Source organism: Simochromis diagramma, unplaced genomic scaffold (genome assembly GCF_900408965.1).
Source record: "Simochromis diagramma unplaced genomic scaffold, fSimDia1.1 OVJJ01000603.1, whole genome shotgun sequence".
NCBI classification, from domain to species: domain Eukaryota; kingdom Metazoa; phylum Chordata; class Actinopteri; order Cichliformes; family Cichlidae; genus Simochromis; species Simochromis diagramma.
The window spans coordinates 25,148,801-25,166,555 of NW_024387414.1; the positions used below are offsets into that span (position 1 = coordinate 25,148,801).

The 17,755-nt window shown below is 42.8% G+C and overlaps 1 protein-coding gene across 16 annotated transcripts in view; it reads right to left on the reverse strand.

Annotated features, from left to right (window-relative positions):
* The window catches only part of baz2ba (bromodomain adjacent to zinc finger domain, 2Ba), a 67,026-nt gene that overhangs the window by 36,537 nt on the left and 12,734 nt on the right, over positions 1–17,755 (reverse strand). For all 16 annotated transcript variants that reach the window (XM_040010682.1, XM_040010678.1, XM_040010676.1 and 13 more), the window contains exon 2: positions 16,779–16,821. The gene's annotated coding sequence lies outside the window, so the exon portion shown is untranslated. The remainder of the gene's footprint in view (positions 1–16,778; positions 16,822–17,755) is intronic.

Sequence of the window (17,755 nt, forward strand, 5' to 3'; positions counted from 1 at the left end):
AACATGTGATGTAATGGCTTAACTGAATACAAGATGTAATAGATGAGATTGCACGTATTTTAAAAGTGTACTATTTCACTGATTTGTTGCATGTTGTTGAGCTCATGTTATGTATGACACCAGTGATGTGAAATGACACACAATCTATGCCATAAAACAAGGTTTACCCACACTGACTACTATTTAACTGACAAAATCTTAATAAGACAAATGTACATATTTAAATGAATCCAGGAAATAATTTTAACTACCAGGAAATAACATCAGTTATTAGGGAATAGCAAGCAAAAAAGGAGCGCGTGAGAGAGAAGATGGGGGGAGGAGAGAAAATGAGCGCAGTACTCCAGATATGCATAATGCAAATGACATGCATGTCAAATAGCAAAATAAACTGACAGTGACAGAACAATGGAATAGCCAGAGAGCGGCCAGTCGTGCTAGAGCAATTGTTTGAGGCCCTCCTGTCCATTTCCATGGGAAGAAAAACATTTAGAGTTCTGTTCGGCTGAAACTTTACTTGCAAGAGATAACTGATATCACTGTGCAAATGTGACAGAATTCGGATAAGTGGTGCGATGGCTGGAATAGCTTATCCAAGACTACCAGTCACTTTTTTTTTTGTTTAATGCTGCTACTGCAGCACATAATGTGTTATTTGACAGAAATGAAAAGACATGTATAGTCACAAACCCTAATTTTTCACTCTTCCTCTCAACCACACAAAGCTGCTGCAGTCTTCAGATTCCTTCCTTTGCTGATTGCAGGGCTCAGAAAATAAGTGTCCATGAAAAGAATAAATTAATTTGGTTTAAATGACCGTTATGGCCAGTAAAAACTAAAAAACTCTTATGGGTGAACCATGCAGCCAGTGGCATCCCAGATCATAGATTTGCTATATAGTTAGCAGCTCACTTAGCAATTACTGCTTAATGAAATGACTGCTCACATCTCTGGCTTATCTCTTCTCCAACCCCCCACCTTAACACCTTTCTCCTGCCCAGTCCTTCTCCCCTTGTGCTCCACTGTTCACACTTCCTCTTATTTCTTGCTTTTATTAAAAACATTACCAACACCTGACAAATTGACTTCATTAACTGCTTTCTTCTCAACACAAACAGACAAATGCTAAAGTGCAAATGAGGTTCGAGGTGCTCTTAACAGAAGGGAGCAGAAAAGAAAGCATGTTTACAGGTATTTAGAGTGGCGAGCAATCCATGGTGTTGCATGTGTGTTTGAACACTGCAATCAGGTGAAGGTCTAAAAAGCCACTGAGTAGTCTTCAGAGCAACAATCTGGCAACCTACAGTAAGCTGTGATGGGAGAAAATCCACCAGCATTAAACTCAATATGTCAATCAGCTGTATTCCTCTGTTCGAATGTGTGCTTTACTTAATGTTAAACATGTGAAAATGACTGGCTGGAGGAGAATGGTGTTGTATTGACAGAGAGGGAGGCAAAGCAGCAGGCAGTCAGCCACTCTGTTCTGCTTCACTGCAACATGGGAGGGAGGCCAGCGTGGACACATACACACACGCACGCACGCGCACGCACGCGCACGCACGCACACACGCACAGATGTAAAAACACACATACAGGCATGTACACAGGAGCAAGCACACGCTCGCACAAATGAACACACGCTTACACTCTTCCTCTCTCGCTCAGTCTCTCTCTCGCTCTCTAACAAACACATGCACACACTCGCACACAGTGCAGCAGGTGAGGTGCCAGCACATCACAGCGCTGCCATTTTTCAGTGTCTTGCTCAGGGAGAAGCGCTCTGACATTTTATGAAGCACTCTGCAGAAATCAGCAGCTTGTAATGGCGGCTGGACTGTCACTCCTTTCCACTCTTCACACTCCCTCTATCTCCTTTCCTCACACTGCTTTTAAGATATTATCTCCACTGATTAGCATAATCTAATCAATTTTGCAAAATTGGCTTTTAATTACAAAGAAAAATCTTTCTTCTCACAGTTACTGGTTAAGCCTTTGTTTTTGCAAAAAAAAAAAAAGAAAGAAAAAAACTCAAACTGAGGCAAGAAGTAAAACCTCAGCGAAAGGTTAGAAAATGCTACCTATCACACTTGAGTGGGAGAAACAGACTAAGACTGATGTGTTAAGGGTATAAGTGGCAAAAATATCACCGGCTCATCTTCAATATGCTAGACAGCATGACAATATGAAATTAATACATTATGATTCAACAACCTAGTAAATGTCCCTGGTTGTACATGTAATGGTAAACAATTCTTTTAGATATGTGCATTTTAAAGCAGCTGTTTACTCGCTTCTTGTTTTTCTCTCTCTTTTTGACCCTTGGAATCATGGCTGCTAATATGACTGTACGTGCTTACTGGAAAGGCCAAGTGATTAGAAACTCAGCTGTTAAATATGTCCTCTGCATAAAAGGAGGGATCTATAACTATGATTAACTCTCTGGCATGTTGTTGTGCCTGACAAGCTCTCTGTTGAGCAATGATTAACAGCTTGTGACTCTACAAACCGCCGCTTGCACATTACCACAATGTTTACATTAGCCAGACCCTCATTGAAGCCATTACTGCTGTTGCTAAGCTAGCACTCATCATTGGAAGCTGAGCAGCGGGCAGCCTGTGGCCCAACAATTTACAATGATGACAAAGGTTGGCAAGCGTGGCCTAAAGTTTACCTCTGAAGTTTCACTCAGGGCCAGTTTAACTCAGAACTGTATGCCCACAGGAAAAAAAATGTGATTCAACTTGAAATATGTGGGAAGTGTCAAGGCCAAATCTCTCAGTGTAGGCTACGCTATAAACCTTAAACTAAGCCGATTTCATTAATGTGACATTAGCATTTGTAATGAGAAAAGGGGGGAAAAAAACCCTTGGGACATCTTTGTGCTGTTACCACACACACATGAATGTGCATGCCCACGTACAGGCACACACACACACACACACACACGTGCAAACACAAACACACGCAAACACATAAGCTGCGATATCAGCCACTAATTTACATCCATATTACACAAGAATCACAAAATGCAGCCAAAGCACAGAGGGGAGAAAATGTTTGTATGTGCGTAGGTTTTCTAATGAACACCACAGATTAGTTGCTGTAAACTAACTGTGACAGTTAGTTCAACCTTTCCTGATGAGCTGGGCAAATAGTTCCAGACAAATAGAGCCTGGCATTCATTCCCGCTTTATCCTGCTCCAGACGGAAAGGAAGGAAGGAAGACTGTATCAAGAGCAAATCTTCAACAATCCCATCACTTTATTTATAACTTGCCAACGCACAACTCGGAGCTCATGTGATGCGTGACAACACTCCTTGTTTTTTTCTTTGACAAACCAAGCAATACATTAAGCTGACTTGTTTTCTATGTCCCTTTTAAGACTTCACAGATGTCCTGGCAAGCTTGTGCGTGTTGATTTGCTGGGCGAGTGACTGTAAGGTTTTTGTTTATTCAATATTGAGCTACATGTTTTCAGCGTAACTTTAGGGACCAACGGCCCTGTGCAATTAATGACTGGGTGAGCTGGTTAAAAATCATTTTAAAAAAGCTTGTCGAATCACAATGACATGACACACAATAATATTATTAATAGAAGAATATGCAACTTTGTATTTGTAGAAGTCTTGAGCCACCCCTCGTTTCTTTACATTTTGTTAGAAAAAATAGAAAGTAGGTGCAGTGATTTATAAGCATGTGCAAACATAAATATAATTACAGCACAAAGGAAAAAAACAAAAAAGGTGTCGTACAACTGTAACAACCTTGAAAGTCAATATCTAGTTTAACACAGCCTGAACTCTCATAGAAAAGTCCTCTGTCCTCTAGTTTCTTTAAGTAGTCTTCAGGAATAGTTCCCCAGGCTTCTCGAAGGATATTCAAAGCTCTTATTTGTATGTTGGCTGAGTTTGTTCTGTTCTTTGTCAAGATGATCCCCCACTCTTTCAATAATGGTGAGGTCTGGACTCTGGGAAGGTCGATCCATGACTGAAAGTGTTCCCTTGTGTGTGTGTTTCTATCCAGGTATGCTTTTCTGCATCAGCAGTGTGTTTAAGATCACTGGCAAGATGTTGCCAATCAGATGCTTTCCAGATGGTAGTGAATGCTTGATCAAAATCTGACAGCACTTTTCTGTGTTCATAATTCCATCAACTTTGTCAAGATCTCCAACATCACTGGCTGTAATGCAGCCCCAAACCATGACAGAGCGTCCGCCTGTTTTACACATGGCCACAGACATTCACTGGGGTACCTTTCTCCAGACCTTCTTTGTGGAAACTGAAACAATTTCAAACAGAAGTTTAAAATTCGGATTCCCTCCATGAGACCTGTTGTCAGTGATTTTCAGTCCAGTTCTTGTCTAATTTGGCACAGCTCAGTCTTTTCTCATGTGCTGTAGATAGTCTTTAGGCCTGTCAGCCCGTCTTTTGTCCTCCACTTGTTTCGTTTTTTTAAAAGACGCACTGCACATCATGCTGAAGTATGACATGTTTTCAGTTGTTTAAGAATCACCTTTTTGGTGCACTAGTAGTTTATGGCTCTCAAACTATTCTTTGGCATTTTTCACAGATTCAACTAAAGAAATGGGAACAAATTATGAGGGCTGCTAATAAGAAAGTGCCTAAATCTCAATTTAAAAATTGGATCTTTGGTAAACACTTGGTTACCCCTTGTGTGATTCCATTTTTATGCTTGAATGATCCATAGGTCAGTGTTACGTGGCTCAATAAACAAACAAACAAACACATTTTTTAATCTACTTATTCCTTATCTTTTCACTGTTTATATGAGTGATGGATCAAACATTGTGATGCGAGACAACGCTGAAATGGTTTGGCTCTGATGTGCTGTAAAATATAAACATATGGATAAGTACAAAGATATGAATATCTTGCTAAATTTCTGTTTTAGAAGAAACAAGAATGTAATTTTCACCTTCAAAAAAGTGAAAATTACAAATTATACAACATGGGATATCTGTGGAGATAAAAAAAAAAACCTTGGTGGTGCTAACACATTATTATACGAGTGTTAACGATGATATGAAAAGATGTTATAAGAGAACAAAAAAAACCCACTACTATACTGTAACAACAACACGCTATGTGATTAGGCGAGGTCATGATAACATAAACAGCGATCTAAATATATTTTAATGAGGACCAGGCAGCAAATAGTCACTATGCTTACTGCTGGCTGTACCCATATGGAAAAGAAATAGTAAAAAGTTATATGTGATTACTCATGAAAGTGGCCACTTTCTCATTACTTTCATACATTGTTTTAGTAAGTATCCAAAACATACAAGTTTCATTATATAATTTTTCAAGGGATCTTATATGTGTTTTCACTCTTATATGCTTTTCATACAAGTTTCACACAAGACAGATACAAACTTTATAAGATTTATATATATCTTTTCCATATGGGTACTGTCATAAAGACTTGTAATGTTGTCTGCTGTCCCCAATAATGAGAGCGGTTTGTAAAGACAAGAGGTTTTTTTTTAGACTATAACGCCCAAACATATTGGAGGGGGGTTAGATGGAACAAAGGACCCGAGCCAGGATTAAATCAGAGAAGTTGTGCACACTTGGAACGCATCTTGGCCATAAACGGGCATCAAGACTAACCAAATGTTGTTTATTTTCACACGTGCCTGTAATTGCAACAATAAGACATGTTGCTGAAAAAAGTATGTGTTTTCTGTTTTTATGACTGTTGAGAAAAATAATTCAAGTTGCTATGTAACTTGCCAAAATGCACGCAGCTGGCAAGCATGTGACCAACGAAAAACAATTTTCACTTGTTCCAAATTCAAAATAAAAGATATCGTCCTTTTTCTTTTCTTTCTTTTAACCACATCAAAAAAAAACAAAGAAACTTAGTCTGACCTTCAAGAAACTGTAAAAGGTACATGTTCAACAAAAGATAGCAAGAAACTGACACGAAAACAAGACCATACTATTATAAGACCTCTTTGTTTCTGCATCTGAGCTGGCTTAAAATGAGACAACTCAAGGAAATTCACAGTTCAGTGAGCTGAGATTAAGACCAGAACTGTACAACACTGTGGTCACCACAGTTTGCCTCGAGGCATGCATAATGTTACTCTGACATGGTTTGTTCTGTCTTTCTGTGCTGTTATTGTGACATCTGATGCCATGCAGTTTGGAATAAATGGTCATGGCAAAAAAGAAAAAAGAATCAAGGCATGACATTTGACAAGTGCTATCATCCAATCCTTGTGTTCTTGTAAATGTGACCCTGCCTATACCCTTCCAGTGTTATCAAATGGCAAAATTGGGACATCATGTGCCAAAAACCTCTATTTTTTTCTACACCCAAGCAAAATTTGTACTAAATTTCATTAAACATTTCACATGAATTAGGGGAAAAAAGCACTTTCCTTTCAGTGCAGTTCAAAGTGTGATAAAACATGACACTTATATAACAAAAGCAGTATCATAATGGGAAACGGCTTCATTTTTCCAGTATCACCTTTCTGTGGCTCTATCCAGGACATTTTCCTCCCTCCTGGGGGCAAATGTTGAAGACCCTTTTAAAAGTCCAGCTGTGCCTTAAAAGAGTTAGTCACACCAGCAATGGGGTGCTTTGAAATGGTGTGCAGAATATCCACCAAGTAGTGCTCCTTTTTTTTCCCCCTTGACATGGCCCTATTTCCTGTATCACCACACTTCCCCTGTGTGATTTCATATAAAAAGCCAAAATATTTGAGTCTCCATTGTCGACTGTGTCAAACCCAGCTTTGACATTACTGCGCTGCAATTGCACTCCCCCAGGTGGATCTACACATGACATACGCACACACACTCATATGCACTTGCACACACTCACACTGACACTCGCAGTTACCTGTGTTCAACTGTCTTTTCATGTGAAACTAGACCCATAACTCCACCCTCTGGATCCTAACACTTCCTTTTAGTTGAGCCAATCGCAAAGCTTGCCATCAGCCCCCGTCTTGTTACCTGATATTATTTCAGGAGGAGTTAAGGAGAGCAAAGAATAGTGTTGGCTCTACATGAATGTCTGCTTGTTTTTTTTGTGCGCGTGTGTGTGTGTATCTGTGCTTGTGTCATGACGAGTAGATTCCTTGTGTAGCGAGGCTGAAACCGAAGCTGCCTGGGCCTGTTGTTGATAGCTGTGTCTCACCCACTCAGTGCCCCAGAGGGAGTCAGGACCAAGACCACTGCTCAGGGTCTGTCTGTTCACACACATGAAACACGGGCTTAGATTACACAGAGCTCAAATATGACTCATCCCAAGGAGGGGGTGGAGGAAGGCCTTCTCTGTTGTTTTGCACAAAAAGCGTGCGCACACGCAGACACACACTGCCCGCAATGATAGCTACATCACAGGCTCAGGAAGAAAGGACCTTGTGGTTCCACACACCTGCCAAAGACAGATGTTAAGAATAAATCAGAGAGAAGCTCAGAGTGAAGAGAAACTCCACACAGCCGTAACTCCACTAACTCACTGCACACTACACTAACTGGAGAGCAAACAGCTGCACATGACAACACACACCAGTGATGAAAGTAACAATAGCATGCATGCACCTGACATGCATACAGAGAGAGGCTACAACACGGGTGGGAGAAAGAGTGTATTCAAAGTTTCTGTCTCACGGGCTCCGCTGGTGTTTTGGTGTTTTTTAGAGCTACTTTGCCGCTGTGTAACCAGCTCCCGTCCTCTCTGGAACTGAGGGTGTTTAAGTGCAATTGTTCTGGAAGAAGTCAAAATCCTCCAACGACAGACAAACAAGTCACAACAAGGCTGAAAGCGGTGTGGGTGGTTTTGGAGAGGAAGCTCGTTTTTCCGCTGCTGACTAAGTGAATTTCATGATTTCTTCATGTAAATATAGCTCCACTGGGTTATGAAGAATCAACACTTACAAAGCCTGCCCTTTAACTTGTTGCAACGCAGAATAATATGCTCAAAATCTATTTTAAGGGCACTGTGACCTCTAAAAGCACAATTTAAACACCTACACAATATCATCCTACATCCTGTCAGTCATTGTGGCATACTTCCTGGTTCCAGAAATGATGTGTCATAAAAATAAAACTTAGATGCATTCACAGACAAGACTGCGGCTTTTGTCTGTGCTGGCACCTATGTCTAGGAGCATCCGCGTTACTCTTTTTTTTTTTTTTTTATTATCAATTGACTAGCAAAGGCAGAGTGGCGTATGTAAGTGATGCATACATGGCATGCATGGGTGTCATAAACAGACACCCTTCATGCTCTGTGGCCCAGAAATAGTGAGTTAACCAACGACAATTTGACTTTATCTCTCTGCGTGCTATCCTGAAATTCCAGCCTACTGGTAAACGCCAACTATGTGGCATCCTGTCACACTACAAAATGCATCTACGTGTACACGTGCGGTTGTTCGGACATGCGCCAACTCAGGAAAGAAGAAGCGAGTGTGCGTGCTTTGCTTTCTCAAGGGGGACTTTTAAATTACGTTTGTGCAGAACTGAAAAACCGATGCAAGGAGAGTTAAAATTCATTCACAAAGAGTATCACTGGAGGTATTTAAATATCCAGTTAAAAAAAAAAAGTTTACTCCTGTCCACCATGCTTACAATTATTTGGCAGGATAAATCCCAACTCTGTCCCCTGCGATGCCGATGAGTCTAACATCCATGACTCAAGAGGTCAGGCGACCCATGCAGGCTGAGAATTACGGGGTTAAGGGGATGAAACCAAGTGTGTAATGTGAGAAGACATGCCAACATGGCTTCTCAGGCAACAAACAGAAAGGCGACAAACATATCTCGGTGATTACGGGGAACGTGAGGTATGTTGGGAAGAAAGGCTGTCACGTCATCCATGAGGGCAAGCTGGAAGAAGAATTGCAGTGGCTTTTTGAACTGGCTGAGTTTAGACATGTTAATCAGTAACAGCCTGTTGTACTTCAGACGGGAGGAGAGTGAGCACTGGGGTGTGTTTGCGTGTGTGTTTGTGTGTGTCTGGCACGTCCAACACCACTTGGATTTGAGCTGGGTTGAAGAAAGCGAAAGCTCCAGACCAAGAGATGATCCATCTGGACTGTTTCCTTACAAAACATATGGAAAAATGCAGAAGCTTTTTTTTTTCCCTTTTTCCGCCCACAATAGCTATTAATATCAAGCACAGAGCATTTGCTCATGCCCCACTAAGGATTGGAATCCCTTCTGAAACACAGTCATCTTGGAGGATTAGAAAAAAGTGGCCAGGCATTTTCACACACTCACCACATGTATTCTCTGTGTGCAAATATTATAATATAGTCCCATAAACGCTTACAGTAAACTAATTGATAGAACTAAACATATTATTCTCCCAGACACACACACATACATACACATACACGAAACACACACACACACACAAACACAGACAGGATTTAGGTAAACTGAAATGACGTAATCTGAACCCACAGACATGACATGACTTATTTTGCTCAAGTCATCTGAACAAAGATAGCTTTTCTTTTCCGCTTTGGAAATAATTCTCGCGTGCATCAGCAAGGACCCCTAAATAATCACACCAACTACCTGACAGCAATTGTCCACAGCAGCGCTGAAACCTGTGTTACACTGACAGCTCTGTAAATTGTTTTAATTATAGCCAACACAGATAACAGCCTGTGGAAACATCACCCTTTTCTTCAAGTCTTATTCTGCAAGATGCAAACATACAGTATTCCCTGAAAATCGCACTTGTTGTGTGTGTATGTGAGTGCGCGTATATGCGTGTGTGTGTGTGTGTGCGCGCGCGCATGTGAATACAATATTCATTTTGCTGCAGGAGGACAATCTATGCATAACAATGAGAAGCGCTAATGAAATCAGCCATCAACCTGCGATACATACATATTAAAGCAGGACCTCAGAGTGTCATTCGCTTAGTGCATCATTTGTTCCCAGTCGGTTTTTTCTCTCTGCCACCTGACCTTTAGAGTATGTACCCCCCCCACACCCCCTTCACTTCTCCACGCTAAAAATAGGAAGTGTACCTGCAGTACTGTGGCATTAAGCATACACATGTGTGTGTGCATGTCATTGCAGCACTGCACGAACATCATGACAATTCATTTAGAAATGTATACAGCACTGATTTTGGCACAAATGTTCGTTTTTAGGATTCATACACAGACAACTAGTGACTGTCTCCTCCAAGTTGAGAGATCTGACAATCACCTCTTAACGGATGATGTCAGCATTACAAATGTTAACCACTGTCAGAGCTGTACCTTTAGTATAATGTCATATCATCCCAACTGCCAGGCGATCATGCTCCTCCCTTCCCTCTAAGCGTGCTTCGTGGCTATGGTCCCTCTGTCTCTCCCTCTCTCTCCCTAACCCCCACCCCCACGCTGGCAGGGAAATGGATCCCTCCACCTGACAGTGGCCATTTTGAGGCTTCTCTCCTCTCCTCTCTACCCCTGCTTCCTGGTAAACAATGGGAGAGGGATAATTGATCAAACAGCCAGGGAACCCTCCGAGCAGGGGAAGGTCACCGCCCGCCAGCCTAGCTCACTGTGAAGGAGGAGGGGTGTGTGTGCGTGTGTGAGTGTGTGTGTGTGTGTGTTTGGGGGGGGGGGGGGGTGTCAGTATGTGTATGAACATTTGTCTGTGTGTATATGTTTTGTGTGTATGATTGTATTGCATCTATGAATGTTTTGTTGTGTATGGCCAACTGTGCAAAAAGGACAGAGTATTTAGTGTCTATGTACAGTGTGTGTGTGTGTGCGTGTGTGTGGGGTGGGGGGGTGAAGGGGGTCTTTCTGACGCTCTTGAGCTGCCATTTTTCTTCCCTGACAAAGACTCCATCTGCCACAGAGCCATTTGCTGCCTCCCGAGTCGGCAGAGCATTCTGCACGCCGCGTTCACCTTGATGTCACCTCTACACAGCTCACGCCTTGCTGACGCTGTAGACACACACACGCACGTACACACACTTGAACACACAACAACACACATTACCTTTTCTCTCATCTAACCAAAGATGTATATGCTTATTGTCTCTCACTCACAAACACACACTTTCAGTTTTTGTCATGCACATATTATCTTGGCACTCTCTCTTTACACACACACACACACACACACACACACACACACACACACACACACACACACACACACGTATTGAATGTGTATGTGTCAAGACAGCGGCCCTCCCTTTTCCTCTGCATGGCTGATATCACTGTGCAACCATCAGCGCTGTGCATTGTGGGAGTGTCTGTTGGGGCAGAGAGACGCGACAGGGGCTGAGGGATTCACACGCCTCTGAAAGACAGCCAGAGGGAGGGAGAGAGAGAGAGAGAGAGAGAGAGAGAGAGAGAGAGAGAGAGAGAGGGAGGGAGACAGGAGGGGAGGGAGGCAGAGAAAAGAGAGAGAGATACGAAGGGGGCCGGTAACTGGAAATGAGAGATGGCATTTTAAAGAGGAAGCTGAATTTCACCTGCAATTACCGTAGCTCCGGGGCACATGGCTCGGTTAAGAGACATTTCATTCCAAAGCCACTGCATATAGCTGCCGCACTGAGCCCTGAGAGGCGCATAAAGAAGCAGGGAGAGAGAAAATAGAGCGGTGGAAAACTCTCCTCTGCCCTAGATGGCCCTCAGCAGATGCAGTGATGAAAGAGTGGAGGCAGTCAGGGATGTTAACTGGTAAATGAAACCTAGCAGAAAGAGGTAGCATAGAAAGGAAAACAAAACAGAACTAAAGGAGAGGACACATAAAGTAAGGAAAAACAGACAGATAAAGAGACAGAGAAAAGAAAATGGGTATCACATTCAGCAGGCCTCAACTCAACCATCTGCACACCAGACCAGACGGTTGAACTGGGACTCAGAGCGCACACGCACACGCACGCACAAACACATGTACACCCACTGAACAAAGAGAAAATCAAATCCAATAATCATAGACACTCACTCTCTCACAGTTAACTACAGGGAAAGCTGGCTATGTTTAATGATTAATATCATTCTTAGTATTCATTCTACTCTTTCGATGAAACCTAAACCCTGTCCCTCTATCTCTTCCTCTTTCTTTCTCTCAGAACTCCAAATCAAGCCATAATGGTTTCCCTGAGGCTCAGTGTCCTGGCTAGTTTCACCAGGCACACTGCTGTGTTTCATAGGAGAAGTGTGACTGCACAGAAACCGTAATGAGCTCTCACTGGGAGCTGGGGGCCTCCTGGCACAGCTAATGGCTTCTCCTGACTACAGCTGTATCCAGGTTACAACCTGGCCTGGCACAACAGGCCCTGGGATGCACAGGCCCAGTAGGGACAAACTATTCCCAGCCACAGGCACACAACGTAGGCAGAAAACGCATCCATAGCAGTGGACTGTGTTTAGTGTGTGGGTGTTTGAAGTAGAGAAGGAGGAAAGAAGACCTGGGGAAGAGAGTAAGGGGGCAGGAAGTGGGAGAGGATGTTGAGAGACAAGGGGTTGAGCAGAAACACAGACCAAGGAATACAGACAGTTGAAGACATGTGGTTTGGCCATAAATGCGACAGATAGACCCAATAAACCTGAAAGCTTTCATAAGGGAAACAGCTGGTGTGTGTGTGTGTGTGTGTGTGTGTGTGTGTTTGTGTGTGTGTGTGTGTGTGTGTGTCTAAGACTGGCATGATATCAGATTTTCAACAAAATTATCATGTCCTATCTATCTATAAAGGTTAATATATGCCTGCATAATATAAACATTAGGTCACCATGTCATTTTTGAGTACAGATCTCACCAACACTCCTTTACAACCACAATGTGCAGACATGTCTTCCTTATTGGGGACAGAAAGGCAAGTCCTCATAATGTAAATCATTAAATTTTAAAGTGATGACATGCTGTCCAGTTAAGGTTAGGTTAAAGTACCGGGGAGTAAGGCAAAGCTAAGCTTGGAATTACTCTCCAGGAAAAGAATGGAAGTCAATGCAAGGCACTGTGGATGTTTATGTGTGTATGCAAGAGAAAGAGATGAGGAAACTCTGTGTGTGTGTGTGTGTGTGTGTGTGTGTGTGGGGGGGGGGGGGGGGGGGGGTCTGGTTAATTATCTCCATACGACAGTAACCCTGCATTTTCTAACAGCGCATGCATGCACAGACTAAGTACAGACAATAATGATGGCTTTTTATAATAACAACTCTACTAATGATAACCAATTACTAATAGTCATATTAACCCATTTGGCTAAGCTTCCAAAATTAAAGCAAAACAAAACACAAAATCAGAACAATCAAGGACAAACAAACATCAAATTTAGAACATAATTGGCTTTAAATCTGGTGAACCATGTGACCCACAGAAAAAAAAGACAACATCTGGGTTAGGCTGATGAAAGGGGCAAATGCTCTAAGATGACGTCGACAACTTTGCAAAAATGTCTTAGATACCATTTTCTACTCAGGGTGAGGGTAATGTGATTGGTAGGTTGGTAAGTAAGTGCAAGAGATGGCAAAGGATGGATCATCACTTGTTTTCAAACCTAACAGTGAAACAGGCATTAGAGCTGCGTCCAAGGAGCTCAAATTGCAATCCCGTTTGTATGCGGCTAAAAGGTTTGTGATGCATGGGGTTTAAAGGTCTACTCCTAATGTTTCATAAATTACTGGTATACAATTATGTTGCATTATGACACCCAGAACTCAGCATTGTATAGCCAACATCAAGCCCGTACTACAACAAATACAACACAGAGACATACACACACACTCCTGTTGTTGCCCTCTCTGGGAAAGCTCACAGCTTGGGTTCTTTAGCTCCTGTTTTGTCTGGCCTCCATTCAAAATGGCCCCCTCATGACCACGCACATTATGGTCCGGGCAGGCAGCCCCTGAGTGGACTGAGGCTCCCTGGGTGCAAGCAGTGATTCATGGCACAAGTGTCTGTAAAAGAGCAGCCTCACCCCACGCTGCAGCCCTTCATGGGGACAAGAAGAGCAGAGGCTGTTTGGCAGTGGGGGTGAATCAAAAGTCTGGCTACAGGACTGAGCCCTGTCGAGATCATGCGGGCCAAGAGAGGCAGAAGGGGAACAGCCAGTGTGTTTCCTCATGTGCGTGTGTGTATGTGTATGTGTGTGTAGAAAGCATGAGTTTGAGTGAAAGCGACACAAAGACATGGATGGCTAAGCCCAAAGTAATGCTGGAGTGTGTCTGCTGAATCTACTCTGCTCCCTATCCCGAGGACAATCACACAGTAGCTTTTTAACAATCTTAGCTTCGAGGCAAGTACAAAGTACTAAATGTTTAGGAGTTATCTCTAACACTTCCCCAATCTAACAGAGCACCAGTTTAAAGGGCACTGGGAAAAAAGACACTGTGAGAAACAAAGAGGGCTCATGAATAAGAGCTGAAAAATGATAGTAGTTGCTAGGATTGATGAAACCCCATTCAGGTTTTGTGACAGGCAACGAGACACACAAATTCTTTCCCCTCAGGCTAGAAGGTGTAATTTCCCCTTCCACTGCCACAAGAGTCATGTAAAAAATTATCTATAGCTCAGTGACTGACTGCTTCGAAGTAATTCCAAGCAGTAATTTGTCCTTCTATCTATCTATCTATCTATCTATCTATCTATCTATCTATCTATCTATCCTTTCAGATCTATTCAGAGACACTCAGAATAGAAACACTGGCATGCTACTCTGTTGTAACACACGGTGGGATGCGGATGGAAATGCTGGCCCCACAGGACACACACACACACACACACACACACATAAAGAACGGACTGCTGTGGGGCTGACGCAAGACTATCTCTGTCTCACGTGTCTCTCCCCTACGGCCGCCCGCTGCTCCTGACCTTCGAGATGTTTTTCTCTCTCCTTCTCCCTCTCCCTTTATTCCTCTCTATTTCACACTCACATAACACACACACTAACTGACTCGCACACACACACACACACACACGCCTCCTTTTTCTGCACAGCTCCCAGCCACTCAGTATTTTGTCATTAAAAAGCATTGCATTTCAAGCTTGGATCAAGCAGATGGGGCTGCGTAAGCATTGCTGCTCCTTCGCACAGCACCTTGGCTTAAGTACAGATAGTTTACATGCAGTACGGCGCTCTTGCTTAAACACGCGCACACAAACAGACATGCGAGCGCACACATGCACACGCACAACCTTCCTGGAACCGGAGAATCAGCCCGTTTGTGGATGGCTGCTTCACTCGGGTACTGTGCATCTCACTTGTGTGATGCCTAGCTGATGTGGCTGAATACTTTAAGACATGCTCTAAAAAATAACAGCGCTACACAGCAGACGAGGGTATCGTCTCTTAGCAGAAAAAGCCTCATTCTTATCCTAACATATTTTGTAGTTCTTTCCGTAGACCAGTGGTTCGTGCCTTGCAGTGGCAAAACACTGACATAAATACTCACATAAAGTTCAATGGGTTCATAACACACACAATTACACACCCACATGCGTACGTGAATGTAATATAATTATATCTCTGTGCCATTAGACACATTTCTCTGTCTTTCTTTCATTTTCTCTCACCCTCAACATTTGCATATTCCTTTGGGTGTTTGAGTTGAGCAGCTCTTCCCTTTTTCCTTCTCTTGTCTTCCAAGCAACAAATGTCAGCTAATTACACCATAGCTGTTTGGATGAGCTCCATCTTTCCCCTGTGCTCTGCTGTGCTTGTTCTCTATGGGGCTGCAGGAAGAGTCAGGCAGCCAAGACACCAGTTAGGAGCAGCCAGCTGTGGGGGTTGAGCTAGAAGGCTACCCCCCCCCCCCCACACACACACACCCCACCACCACTACCCACCCCTAGAAATTGATTCCCCAAGAGAGGACTCATCAATACTTATCACAAATGATACAAGCAGCCCGCACCAACCTGCAGGGGATATAATGTATCATTCACAGCCAGAGATGAAGCAGTAATGGTTAGACCTGATAGAATCGGGTCTGCTAACGCACAAGGCTAAAAAGACAGTCACGGGCGAAACAAGTATTTCACTGAGCTCTGCATTCAGCAAAAACCTTCTTTTAAAAGATCCAATTTGATCTGGTGACACACTCACAGGCACAAGGCCATCAAGTCAGGCAGGAGAGAAAGTGCAAGTCATTGTCTGTGTGTGTGGAACAATAAACTGGCACACCACTTGGTGTGTGTGAAGTGAAGCCTTGAGGACGCAGCCGCGCCCCTGAGTACAGCCTGCTCTCACACACAGACACAGCGAGAAAACAGAGAGGGAAGAAAGAAAGGGTCTCAAAAAGGAGAAGATTAATGCTACACGCAGAAAGACACACAAACAACTAAACCCAATCCAAGATCCTAACCCAGAAGCACTGTCGGGCACAGTTAACACCCATTTACATTCAGTGTTGGGTCTGAAGAGATAGCAAACTCAAAGGATGTTTATTAGGCGCGTACGTTTCACACAAATATTCTGATTAGAATGGGAGAAATCTAATTAATTGCTTGATTCACTGAATGAACCCCGAATTTGTAATGTAATCATAACAACTGCTTTTCAAGGGGCTCTTGTTAAATTTAATTGGGGGAGAAGAAAAAAAACATCCTCTTTCACTGAATGAATGAAAATCAAATTAGGCCTGAAACTGGAGGAGTCTGCAAGTTTGTTCTGTTGCGCCATAAAAAAAAAAGAAATAATTTTTTAAAAACCACTGTAAAAGCAGAAGTGTGTGACAATGTATATTTTCAAAAGTCACGCATCAACTATTTTGTAACATGCATTTTGGGCACAGTGTGAGAGATTTTAGAGATGCACTTACTGTTACAGGTGTCTTCAGCTCTTTGACATCACTGCTGTAACACCTGGGGAAAAGCAGAAACAAGAGATCACTGTGGTTCGGGCTGAATACAACAATCTGACTCATAAGAAGAGCAGCATTCTCAAAACGGGCAATTTTGATATAGTACTATGAAGCTTTTTTTTCTTCTTCTTTCATTTCACGACCTGAAAGCTGGCGGAGGCCCTAAAAACTACTTGCACTTCAAAGTTACAGTTACACAGCTTAGTATTTGTGGTTTTCCAGACACATCAAAGGAAAAAAATACAGTGACGTCTGAAACACAGCTGTGGCTACACACACACACACACACACACACAAACAGAAAGATATTCACACCCACAAAAAGTCTCTTTCTCCCTGAGCCCGTTCTTGCAAAACCTGTTTGTTAGAACTGAATCTAGACATTGGAGCTTCAAGTGTGAGGATATTTTCCCTAAACACAAGACAGTTCTTGCAGAGAACCAAGCCTTACCAGCGTTCTCACGCCCATCTCTCATGCATTGTCTCTAAGGCCCTCCTGTGCACTTACAGCCCGGGCTTAATCTGAGCAGCTCACCATAACAGACAACACCCTGCTTTGTATATCACACTACAGTGCAGTTTTTACAACTTTCATTTACGCTGATATAACCTCGTGTTGAGTAAAAAGAACAGCTGAAGGACAGCTTTCGATTATGAGTTATAACTGGTGTCAGCAAGGTTAGGTGGGATCAGAATGCAGTACCTACAAATGTCACGGCTCCCTGTACACATGCACACAGACTCAGGGAAGCAGACATTTCCAGACACGGCAACACACAAGCAGTGTTACAGCATGTGTGGGTAGCTATCTAACAAGGTTTTGTTGTCAGTAAACACATCCATCTGGTCAACAGCAACTGAATCAAGTCTGGTGGATGCCTCAGCGGCACGGATGTGGTCAGATATTACAATAATAGTTAAAGCTATCCTTTTTC